This window comes from Rousettus aegyptiacus, unplaced genomic scaffold (assembly GCF_014176215.1).
Source record: "Rousettus aegyptiacus isolate mRouAeg1 unplaced genomic scaffold, mRouAeg1.p scaffold_m13_p_4, whole genome shotgun sequence".
NCBI lineage: Eukaryota > Metazoa > Chordata > Mammalia > Chiroptera > Pteropodidae > Rousettus > Rousettus aegyptiacus.
In genome coordinates, this window is record NW_023416307.1 from 2,373,624 (window position 1) to 2,385,619 (window position 11,996).

Genomic DNA, 11,996 nt, shown 5'->3' on the forward strand with positions numbered 1-11,996 from the left:
CCCTCCAGCGTAGGATTAGTGCCCTTCTCAGCGCAGCCCGGAAAGCTCCCTTGCCTCCTTCTGCCATGCGAGGGACTTCTCTGAATGAGGAAGTGGGTCCTCGCCGGACACTGAATCCGCGGGCACCTTGACCTTGGACTCCCGGCCTCCAGAACCGTGAGACAGGCACCTCTGCTGTCTATAAGCCATCCGGGCTGTAGTGTTCTGGTGTCAGACGGACTGAGACAGCCATCGCGGCCATTTATTGGGTGCCCACTGGGGACCGGGCCCTGTTCTGCCCGTTATCCTCAGGGTGACCTTGCCGGCTCTCTGAACCGCCTCTTGTGTCTTACCTGCTGTGCCGTAGCTGTCAGTTTTGCCTGACTGTCTCCATAGTGACGCTAAGCTTCCTTAAGGCCCGGAAGGTTCTGCATTCACCATGGCCTTGAGCGCCCAGAGGTGAAGGCAGCAGCAGGATCTTTGAGAGGAACTGGTGGGCGGAGACTGAAGCCGGCTCCACAGGCTCAGTGGGCACCAGGGTCCGGGCTGGCCGAGCACCAAGCCACCTCGTCATTCCTGGAGACTCCCCGAAGGGCCTCAAGGCCTGCTCTGTGATCCCGGTGGCCTGCTCGCGGACTTACCCGGAGCGAAGGCAGAGGGAGGCTCTCAGAGGGCATGTCCGACATAGCTGGGAACGCTCCAGGTGTGGGGGACGGGCCCCGACCTTTGTCACCGGGTTGAGCTTGGAAGGCTCTCAACCGATTCTCAAGCCGGTAGCAGGGAAAAACATGCGCTATGATAAGGATAACAAATAAGTCAAGTCTGATCGAAAGGGCGATAAGCGTGCCATGGGGAAACAGGAAGTCCCGAGAACGAGGCAAGGGAGGTCTGAATTACAGAGTGGCCGAGGCCCTTAAGATGATCTAGGGTGGTGGGTGTCAAATGTTCGGGAGACCTGTCCAGTCTTAACATTTTTCTTTTATGTGGAACCTACTCATTTTCGCCATATTAGAAATCAAAACAGAGAAGCGTTGAACATATTTATTTCCTTAGTTATTTTTTTTTTAAAATGCTGGTACTAAACCTATCATGTGTTGACACAAATCACATTTTTCTTTTTTAATGAACAGTAACTATATGTTCTAAAAAAAACAACAACAACAAAATAATCGATGCGGAGCGTGGCGTTCTCTTTCATTTTCGTAACTCTCTTCGGTGCCTGGCTGACCCCAATGCGGTGGATTCTGCCGCCCGCTTCTGGATCCAGCCGTCACAAGTCACCAGGCCTCTGGAAAACTCCAGAGCACCCTCGCTGAGAGCCCGAGAGCGAAAACGGCAGGTAGCACTTACGGAAGTCGCTCTGGCCCAGCGACAGGCTCGGGGGCCACCCTCTGAGCACCACTGCTCTGCTGCGTGCAACCCCCTCACCTCTCAGACGAGGAAACCGGGGTTCCCCGTGGGGCGGTGTGAGGGTCTGAGGTCTCTCGGCCGGACGGCAGCGTGGACTGAGGACCAGACTTCTTAGCCCAGGGTTCTCTCTCCAGCATCAAGTTTACTAAATGCCCAGGCATTTAATTATGCTCATAACGAAGCTGTGATTTTTGAAACAAATACAGCACCAGCCAGGCCCGAGGTAAGTCGCACAGGCCGAGGAGCGTGGCCGCGAGTGGCGTGAGCTTCGCTTCGTCGCTCTCGCGGGGCGGGGTTCGCACATGCCCCTCTGTACTCTCTGCGAAGCCTGCGTGCCGCTTTCTGCACGATGAGAGGAGCCGTTACAGTCACAGTAAATATTCCCTTTGATGAACAGTGCAAAGGTGATTCGAGCGGAGTGCCGATGGGCGGAAGGGAGTTAAGAAGCTGCTCTACGTCAGCGGTCACTCTCAGAAGAGCCGTTCCACCTTCTGAATGGGCGGATCTGCCACACCTCGATCCAGGAGACACCAGGTCACCTTGATCACAGCCAACCAGTGTGAATGGGTCGACTCCTCTGGGTCAGGGACCACAGGGACGTGGCTGCCTAGGGCCACCACCAGCATCCGGTTTCTGTCCCAGGAGGAGCTAGAACACCTTTGGAGTGAGTGTGGCCTGAACAAACAAGGCCTTTTCCCAGCTCCCAGGTGTCCCAGACGTTAGTCATCTAGATGGTATCAAGATATAGAAAGTTCTGACAGGGTCGGGAGTGAGTCACTTGTCCCCAGCAAAGGCCGACGAGACAAACAGAAACAAAGTCAGAAAATCAATATGGTGCACATCGCTCTATGAGCCCGGCCAGCATTGTGCGAGCAAAGTCACCACCGCCCAGGAGGCGGCGTCTAGGCGACCCCGGACCCTGCGCCTTCCTGCTGGGGCCGATGGAATTGCTGGGGCTCTCGAAGCCGTGCCCGAGGCCTCTCATGTTTGTCCACGGCTCACCCGCCGGTCCCTCCCGGCGGCCCTCCTTGCAGAATGTAAAAGTGTGAAACCAGCCATGTGGGGGTGAGGCGAAGAGCCTTCTAGAAAGGAAGAAAGGGAAGGGGGCATTGCAAGAGGAAACGGGCTGCTCTCGGAAGCAGGAAAGCCAACCCAGAGAGTCAAAGTTTATTCTTTTAACAAACAGCTTGAACTAAAAACCAAGAGTTGAAGATTTTAGTTCCTTAATTTCAGACTTTTGATATTATAAAATAACATGGTTGATAAGGCCATTGCAGATTTGAATTATTAACTGTTTACCATATTCCTTGAAACTCTGGTGTAAGTTTCAGGAGAGGTTTAATGTCCCGTATTCTACAAAATAACAAAATTCATTTTCATATTTGCTTTATTTAAATTTTCAGCTCTTTAATAGCACAAAATAGCCTATCGTTAAGCATAGATGGAAAATATCTGGGCCTATAAATGATGTCTCATGATGATAGGGCTCAATACTAATGCCAACTTTAACAAAAGTTGTCGCTTTAAAATATAGAGAAATTATACAGAAAAAAGTTACAATATGTAAGTAATTTTTATCATATTTAATGCTATATTAAATAAAGAGCCATAAACTTAGTTTTATGGAAATGACATTTAAATACCCTTATCTCCCTCACAATAAGATTGTGACATTCTTCTGAGTGACATTCTCTCATCTAGTATTACTTAGGATTAGTGATCTTCACTAATCTAGTATATAGACTTTGGGCTCTCCGCATTGGGTCAGTATCGTGGGCGTGTGTGTAAGATGAGAATCTTTGTTAATTTTTTTTTGTTTGTCTGACTAAGTTATTGCCCATCTTTCCATATGCCATGAGGACTTGAACCTCTTACTCAATTAACCACGTTCCTAAGAACGTTCTACCGTTCTAGCTTTACCCGAATTAGATACACTGTGTTTTCCCCAATGGAGTAATATAGTGAATGAGACAACTCAGGCTTGTTCGTGACGCATACTCCTTGTTCTCCTTTACAGCGATTCACTCAGCAGGCAGGAGGTGCTCAAAAAATACTCTCTGAATAGATGCCAGGAACAGATTGCAGAAGGAAAAATAAAATTTATTATGATGTCTTTAAATCATACGCTTTATAAGAAAATCCCCATCTTGATAGAGAACATTTTTTTTTTTTAATTGTTGCTTTGTGGTGGTCTCAGATGTATCAGGGGATACGGGAATTTTAGGAGAAAAGTGAGAAAAGTAAGATGATCGAGATACAGACACAGCGGCTGGAACCCAGCAGTGCTCGCAGCCTTTCGACTTGGCCCTCTCGGAAAAGGACCATATGTATAAATGCCCCAGGAAGCTCCATCGCCCAGCCCTGAGGGCCAGGGCGATCACTAAACTCTGCAGCTTTTGCTGAAATAAATTACTTGGCCCAAGATGGAGCTGCTCCCCGCCAGGGCGTCACATCAGCAGACCAAAAAAAGATGACTTCCGTGTCTCTTTAAATGCTCTGCTTGACCCAAAGTGCAGTGTGTCCAGCCCCAAGCCTGCTCCGGGCTCCGTGCTTCCTGGTCCCTAAGTTTTACTCTGCATAGCAGCGTCTGCCTTCTGCCCCATTCTGCGGGTCTCCTGACGCACACCGTCTGCTTCATGAAGGGCTGCGTTTGTTTGAATCGCCCACACTGTCTTCTTTAATCATATATATTTTTTTAGCAGTATCTTTGGGGCCTGTTAAAGATAAACTGAGGCATATAAAAAATGTTAAGAGTTTGAGCAAAAATCCATTTGAATTTGGCAGCGCCAAACAGGAAGTCCCGGATAGGTCCCCAGGGGAAGAGACTGTTACAGAGGAAGTGCCGGAGCGAAGAAAGGAAACTGTTGCCTGGCTATAACTTACAGCCTCGTTGGCTGTTTGCGATTGGCTGTCCTTAGCTTCTGATTCTGTAAACCTGAGGTATTCACAGGCTTAGATTTTGATTTGATGACGTAGGCCACCATGGCAATACGCCTCCTCCGTCTAATGGCTTCCGTGGTTAATTAATTTAACAGGCCTTAGATGCCAAATTTTGGATCAGGAACCTACAAAAACTTAATTTTAGGACCCAACCTTAAAAGAAATAGCTGGCCAGATAGCAGCCACATTTGGACACATATACAGTATGTAGGCCGTTTTTTACTTTTATTCTTTTAAGACTGGCTATTTTTAGCTTGAGTTATACCGCTGTGTAATTTAATTCGGTGCCAACCTAGTAGAATTAAATGCTCACACTATACAAAGTGTAAAGTCTGTTTTGGATATATTTTGAGAGACAACCAGACAACATTGATCAGCAATTGGCATGGGGGCGGTCGTGGCTCTGCCATTCACTAGCTGTGTGACCTTGGGCTAGGTGCTGACCCTGTCTGGGCCTCGGCTGTCACATGGGGATCATGGCACACGCCCACAGTGGTGTTGTGAGCATCAGTAGCCACCCTGATGACCGCTAGCAATGTTTTGGCACACTCTATGCTGTCGTTGGCCACACTGCATCCAAAAATGATTGAATTTTGTGCTTTCGTATAATGTAGGACTGTTTACTCCCACAGTGTGAGAACTTGGTAGAATAATGGAAGTTCGGGAATCTACTGGAATGTAGTAAAGATGGAAAACTGGGAAGAAATGAAGGGGAAGGTATTTTCTTGTCTTCATTCTGTCCCACTCTTGTGTGATAGAATATAAACAACTTTTAAAAATTCAGTTTCATTATGTTAGACAGTGGACTGAACCGACGTACTGCGGTAAGTAAGAGCGTGCCGTGTCCACACTGTGAATAGCCCTGTCTTCTGCTCTGTGAAATGGACCTCGTGTCCTGAACCCCGCTCTGGCATTGTGGGGACCACGGGAAGCAGCGTTTGCTCAGCGCCGGGCGCGAGAGCAAATACTTGCAGCGAAGCCTGTTTCCTCCTTTTCTGAGGGCCTTCTTTAAATTTCGTAAGGACAGGCATATCTCTTTTTATTGTGCTTTGCTTTATTACACTCCACAGATGTTGCATTTTTTTTTTTTCACATGGAAAGTAATACCCCCCATAGCAAAAAGTTACGGCCCGGTGAAGGCTCAGATGACGGTTAGCATTTTTTCATCAATAAAGTATTTTTTAATAAAGATATGTGCAAGGTTTTTTTTTTTTTTTTTTTAGACATAATGCTATCGCACACTTAATAGACCGCAGTATAGTGCAAACATAACTTTCATGTGCACTGGAGACCAAAATATTCACGTGACTCTCTTTATTACCACATTCGCGTTATCGTGGTGGGCTGGCGCTGTCTCGGGGGTCCGCCTGCAGAAGCTGTTTTGATTGAAATGCAACCTGATGCTCAATTAACGATGAGCGAGCCTTCTGGCAAGGCCGACACGGACCTAGGTGAAAAGGAACCGCAGCCCCGGATGCCTCCCCTTTGAGGTCCCGAGTGACGTGACAATCCTTCTGAGACAGGGTTCCCTCTCTTCTTCCTCAGCAGAAACATATTCGACTAATGCACACTGAATCTAGAAGGCCAACATACTCCCTGACATTGAAAAGTTTTCTGTGCCATTTCAAAGGCGGTAGAACAAATTCTCTCAGGTGTTCGAAGTCAGCCAGGCTGAAATCCTGCGCAGGAGTTTTTCTTTCTCACTGGGACCTTTCCTGTGGGTCTTGATCTAAATGTCACCCTACAGGGAAGGCCTTTTTGACCTCAGGCCAGGTCCGATTATGAGCCAAGTGGCCCAGGAAGGCTCCTGGCAGGGACGTATTGGGACGGACGCTCAGGGCACTCTGCCGCAGGGCGGACTCTGCCGCAGGGCGGACTCTGCCGCAGGGCGGGCCCTGCCCGCTGCTCCTTCAGCCCCTGCTCTCCCCAGGGGCATGAGTGGCACACACTGACGGGCCACCTTCCACGGAGGTCTGGCTTCTGCTCGCTGCGACATCCTTCGGCTACTTTGTGACGACGACGTCAGATTGTGAGATTCAGGAGGGCAGGCACGAATCGCGGCACCTCACATGGTCCTCCCATCCCGACTGCAGGCGTTAACCTCCAAGTGCTGCTCTGTTCACTTCCCCCTAGGTGAGTACCCTGCTTTCCTCTGGGGGAATAAATCTGAGATGTGTACGCCCCGCACAATGAACTGGGGTCTTAGCAGCTGTCTCCTGAGCAGACAGTGGAAGATGTGGGGGTATTCGGGGGCTGGGCTGCAGGTGGTGGGCTAGGGTAACGAGGTGAGAAGATTCGCACTCTGGGAACATCTTTCTGGCCCCTGCGTGGAGCACAGGTGAGGCGCGAACTTGAGTCGGGAGAGAGTTGCTACGTCAGGGCCGTGGGGATGAGAAGGAGCGTTGCCGGCCTGTGTCGGGAGCAAGGTCTTTATCGTGGAAACTCGTGAGAATAAACCATCGATGGAGAAGTACCAGACCCTGTTCCAGGTTAAGAAACACCTGGAAATGGCGGTTCAAGCGACTCAAACAAGTGAACGTGTGTGGGCATAAATGAAGACACTCGACCTCCTCCTGGCGAGTCACCTTGGGGACACAATCTTACTGATTTCCAATTCCTCGTGCTGCTGTTGCGAAGGTGAAAAGGGTCCTTCCTCAGAAGTCAAACGTGGAAACTTCACCCAAGAGACGTGAAAACGTATGTTCACGGAGACCTGTCCACGAGCGCTCACAGCGGCATGGCTCATCATAGTCAAACGGCGGCCACGACCCGAAAGCTCGCCAACGGATGGACGGATAGACAGATGGACATGCACACACGCAATGGAACAGCATCCGGCCATAAAAAGGAAGGAAGTGCTAGGCCGTGGCCGGGCTCAGCCAAAGAAGCCCGTCTCCAAGGACCGCACGTTGCACGATTCCGTCCACGGGAAGTGTCTAGAAGAGGCAAATCCATAGACGTGGAAAGCGGGTCAATACTGGGAAATGGGAGAAGAGTCATTGCCCGATGGGTACGGGGTATTTTTCTGGGGGATGGAAAACTTAGAGCTGGGTAGGGGCATTGGTCGCACAACACCGTGAACGAATGCCACTGAATCCTGTGCTTTAAAACAGCTGATTGTGTGTTGTGTGAATTTCACCCTAACTCCAAACGACACATTCATGTGCCGCGACCGTCGTCCTTGTCACTCTGTCACCCGCGCTGTCATTCTTTTCTGTCCCGTTACCAGTGGGCCTGATTTAAGGCCTATCTTGAGGGTCTCTCACTTTTGGAGGCACCGCGATGCATTATAGACATAGTGGAAAATGCACCCACTTAAATGGTTTTGAATGTAGAATAACTCGAGAAGGTTTTGAAAAAAAAAAAAAGCTTTCGAAAGGGTGTTGGCCACAAGGAGCTAATTCAATCTACTGTGCATACTTGAGAATGCTGAATTCTGGTGAATCAGGAAATCGAGCCTGCAAATTGTTTTCAGAGAGAGTGGGATTCGCACATATTCAAATCCAACAATTAATGAAATGAGATGGCGTTGCAGTTTGTGCACATTCGATGAAACGGTTTTGATTTTATGATGTTCCTTTCTCATCTGGGCTTTCGAACATTCCACAGGTTTCTCAAAAAACTCTAAGCTGAAAGCTCTAGGCCCTGATGCCCGAGGGATAATTCGGCCCCATAGCAAGTGCTCTTTTGGTTTCTGTCCTATTTGCAAATAATCTGGACCAAAGAGAGTCCAAGCAGTGTTTTTTGACGTGTAGGCCAAGCTGAGATATTAATGGGGTTTCGAGGGGTTGGCAGGCCTTTCGAGGTGGGAGGAAGCTCGTTTAGACTGGGTTAGGGTCATGGTATAGAGGCTTAGGTTCAGTGCAGACAGCCAGGCGAGGATTTTAAGGCAGGATTCTCAAGAGTCCTGGAGAATAAACAATCCCTGATACTATCTATTGAAGAGTGGGGTAGCTCGATGTTTATTTGAGTGGACTTTTCTGGGAAATTCCTGAAATTAACAATGAAGTTTGTAACTTCTACTTTCCCGGACGGATGAGGGTTTCTTAGAACAGCTAAGCCGCCGATGGGCTCCGTGGGATGGCAGAGTCTCGTGAGCGAGGGCCGCGGAACGCTGGTGTCGCGTCAACGCGGACGGGAAACTGGGCGTGGGTGGTTTCTGCTCCTGAAGGTGGAATGAGGCCATGCCGGAGAGGCTTTGAGTCCTGTCGGAAGGACCAGGAATGTCGTCTGGGCGACGATGACACAGTGAGCGCTGGTGTTGGGGCATGAACCTGGCGGCAGGTGGAAGGGACACGAGAGCCAAGACCGAGGGGTCTCTGGGGCGACTGTTAAAACAGTTCGGGCGAGAGCCAAGGGGGACCTCGGCTACAGCGACTGCGGCGTTTACCGCCCACGTGCTCAGGCGCCCACGTCCGGTTTCGTGCGAGTGGTGGGCACTGCTCTGCACGCCGGGGCCCTCGGGGGCCGGTACAGGCCAGGACCTGTTTGTGCGGCACTGACATCCCACTTGTGCAATGCACGCACGTAACCTGCGTGACTTCATGCCTCTGCTCCGTAGCCTTCCGAGTCCAAGACTGATTGTTCAAGATGTAAGTCTCGCCAGCCTCCGATTCGAAGTTAGTTCCATGGGTGAAAACCCAGCAGCGGAAAACGACACAAATTTATTCTCTTACCGTTCCGGAGGCGGGAAGTCCTAATCGCTAGCTGTCAGCGGGGTGCATTCCTGGTGGATGCTCTGGTGGAGAATCGATTTCTTGGCCTTTCCCAGGTTCTACGGGCCACTTGCATCCCTTGGCCAATGCCTCCTCTCTGTCTTCAAGGCACCGCAACATGCACAGCATCTTGGAAGCTCTCTCTCTCTCTCTCTCTCTCTGACCTCAACCCCCATCATCGTATCTCCTTTTCTGAGTTAGACACTCCTGCCTCTCTCTTATAAAGACCCTTGTGCTTGCATTTAGGGTCCCCCTGGATAATCCAGAGTGATCCCCCCATCTCGAGGTCCTTCACGTAATCACATCTGCTGAGTCCCTTTGGCCGTGATGGATGCCAGTCACAGGTTGGCGGGTTCAGACGTGGACACCCGTGGGCTGTCTGTTATTCTACCTGCCACACTTTCCAGGACTAGGTCTCACCCTTCTTTGCCTTGATCCCTCTTTCTCTCTATTTCCCAGTGGAAATTTCTACTCCAACCAAGATGGCTTTCTCACCATCCTGTGCTACACCTGTACTGGTCTCTAGAATTCTCTCATAATATCCTAACCCCTCTCTTAACCCTTCCAAGTTCTCGCTGCCTTTTAGGACCTCTCAAAACCCACCTCCTCCAGGAAGCCTTCCTTGAAGACTACAGCCCACTCCTTCCTCCTCCTTAGTCCTCTCATCTATTGTAAATAAGATCCTGTTACCTTTTTTTTTTTTTAATTTTTTTTTTATGTCTTTCTCTTATCTCTTTGAAGGCAGACACCGAGCCTCGGCCATTGCTGGTCGAGTCAAACATATTAAAGAACGAGGCTTTATTTTACCTGGAAAGGAGGGAGTGGTGAGAAATTCTTATGATGTCAGTAACCAATAAAGAGCCACACGGCACAGTTATCGTGAGCAAGTCTGTCCCTTTATTGGGCAGAATGAATGGTAACAAGGTGCGGCCTACAAGTGGGCTTGGATTGATACTCACGAATAGGCCCCTGGTCCCCGAGCTGTGACCCACCTGGTTACGAGGGTGGCTGTGGGAGCCCTGCTGGGAGCAGGGCACAGGCTACTCCCCCAGGATGAGCTGGGCGCAGCCGTGCTTAGAGTCTGACCTCGAACGCCCTCCCGCTTCCTCCTGCTCCGGGAATCGGGTCTGGAGGGAGCATCACTGAACACCTCGTATTCTCGCTTCTCCTTCTCTTTCCAATCGTGATGCTTTGAGCTTCCTTTGAACTATACGCCTGATCAGGAACAGGCCCCCAGAGAAGTTACTCGACAGCACCCGCTCGGTCGCACGCACCTGTACTTCTCAGAAACGAGATGCCTGAGTCAGGGCACGAAAGGCCAGCAAACCGTCTCCAAGTCTCAGTGTCTTATGATCGAGACCCGTTTTTCCCTAGTCCACAGCGCCATGCAGCCTGGGCAGCTCTCCTGGGCTCTCCTCCAAGTGACCGCTCAGGGACCCGGCCTCCTTACGTTTGTGACCCCACCATCTTCACGCATGAGCTCCAGGGTCATGACCTAAGAGGAAGCGAGAGCGCCAAAGATCGAGCAGGCAGCCTGCGAGCCCGCCATCGGCGTCCGTCCTTCCCTTCGGCCCACTGTCCACCAGCCGGAGCCCGGTGCCACGGCCTCACTGCAAGGGAGGCTGGGAAACACATCGTCCTGTGTGCCCGAAGACACGAGGCCGTGAGCGTCTCGCTGGGCCCGACTCGGCGGCGGCACGTCTAGACATACCAGGTGTCTCCTGTGGCCTCCTCCAAACGTCTGCTCGACACGACCTTCTGTTCTGATACAGACCTCCGGCGGCGTGGAGACCGACCTTCCTTCAGGTCGCTGACCGATGACGGCCTCGGAGCGACCCGGTCGGAGTCCGCTTCTGCGCCTCCTATAAAGAGCGATGCTTGGGGTCCAGGGCGAGGACAGCATTTGTCCGAAAGTGACTTGCGACTGGTGCTTTGTTTTGACTTTCTTTTCCGGTAGTTTGGTAAAGAGCTCAGTTGCAGATCATTTGGCTTCCTGACAAATGAAGGGGACCCTCGTCCACACCGCATGCGTTCAGCAAAGGGGCCTCACGGCCGGGGTGCGGGCCCTCCTCTCTGGGCCTGTCGCGCAGCCTGGGGCGCCCTGGGTGGGTGGGTGGGTGGGTGGGGATCGCCGAAGACAACCCCTAGGCTGGCCTACGAGTCCGTTTCCTCTTCCGTCACTGACACCCCTCAGTCCTCGGCACCCTTGAAAGCAGCCATAGCCTTCCTCCAGGGAGAGCTTGGTCCCAGGACAGTGGTCTTTGTCCCCGGAAGGAAGGGACTCTTGGGCAGAGTCTGGTAGGATTTTTTTTTTTTTACCATATAAAGGGAAGTATGATAGAGTACATTCTTGTCTCTTTTCCCTAATTCCTTTCAAGTTTTAAATTCTTTGCTAGACCAGCAGGGGAATGTATGTGAACACGCTTCCTGGATCAGAGCTCGACACACGAAAAATGCCAATCACTCTATTTATAAGTGACCTTTCCGCTAGTGCTCCTTTTCCTGGTAATCTCGCTGTGAGTGCCCCCCCCCCCCCGCCCCGCCCCGCAACGAAACGCAGATTTATCGCATTTCAGCTCTCTGGTCCTTGCACCGAGAGGGTGAGGGCCAGGCCTGTTCCCACCGAGGACCATTCACCCCAGAACTCCGTCGGCGCCTAACTGCTTCTCCTACTGAGGTTGGCATGGCCAACCCCCAAATGCCAGTGACTTAGTTCTCGACGCCTCCCACTTGGTACTCCCTGAAATAATATTCTGAGGCTGGCTGAGTAGAGGAGCCTTCCGGAATGTTCTTCACTAAGTCAACGAGTACCCTGAGAATATGTGAGTAAGAGGGCGAAGTGCTTCGACACAGGCGAGGGGACCCGCTTCTTGACGCCTGCTTCCCACGGCGCCCCGTGCCCGTTTACTGGGGGGCGTGTGGGGGGAATGTTCTCTCTTTCATCCCTCTCTG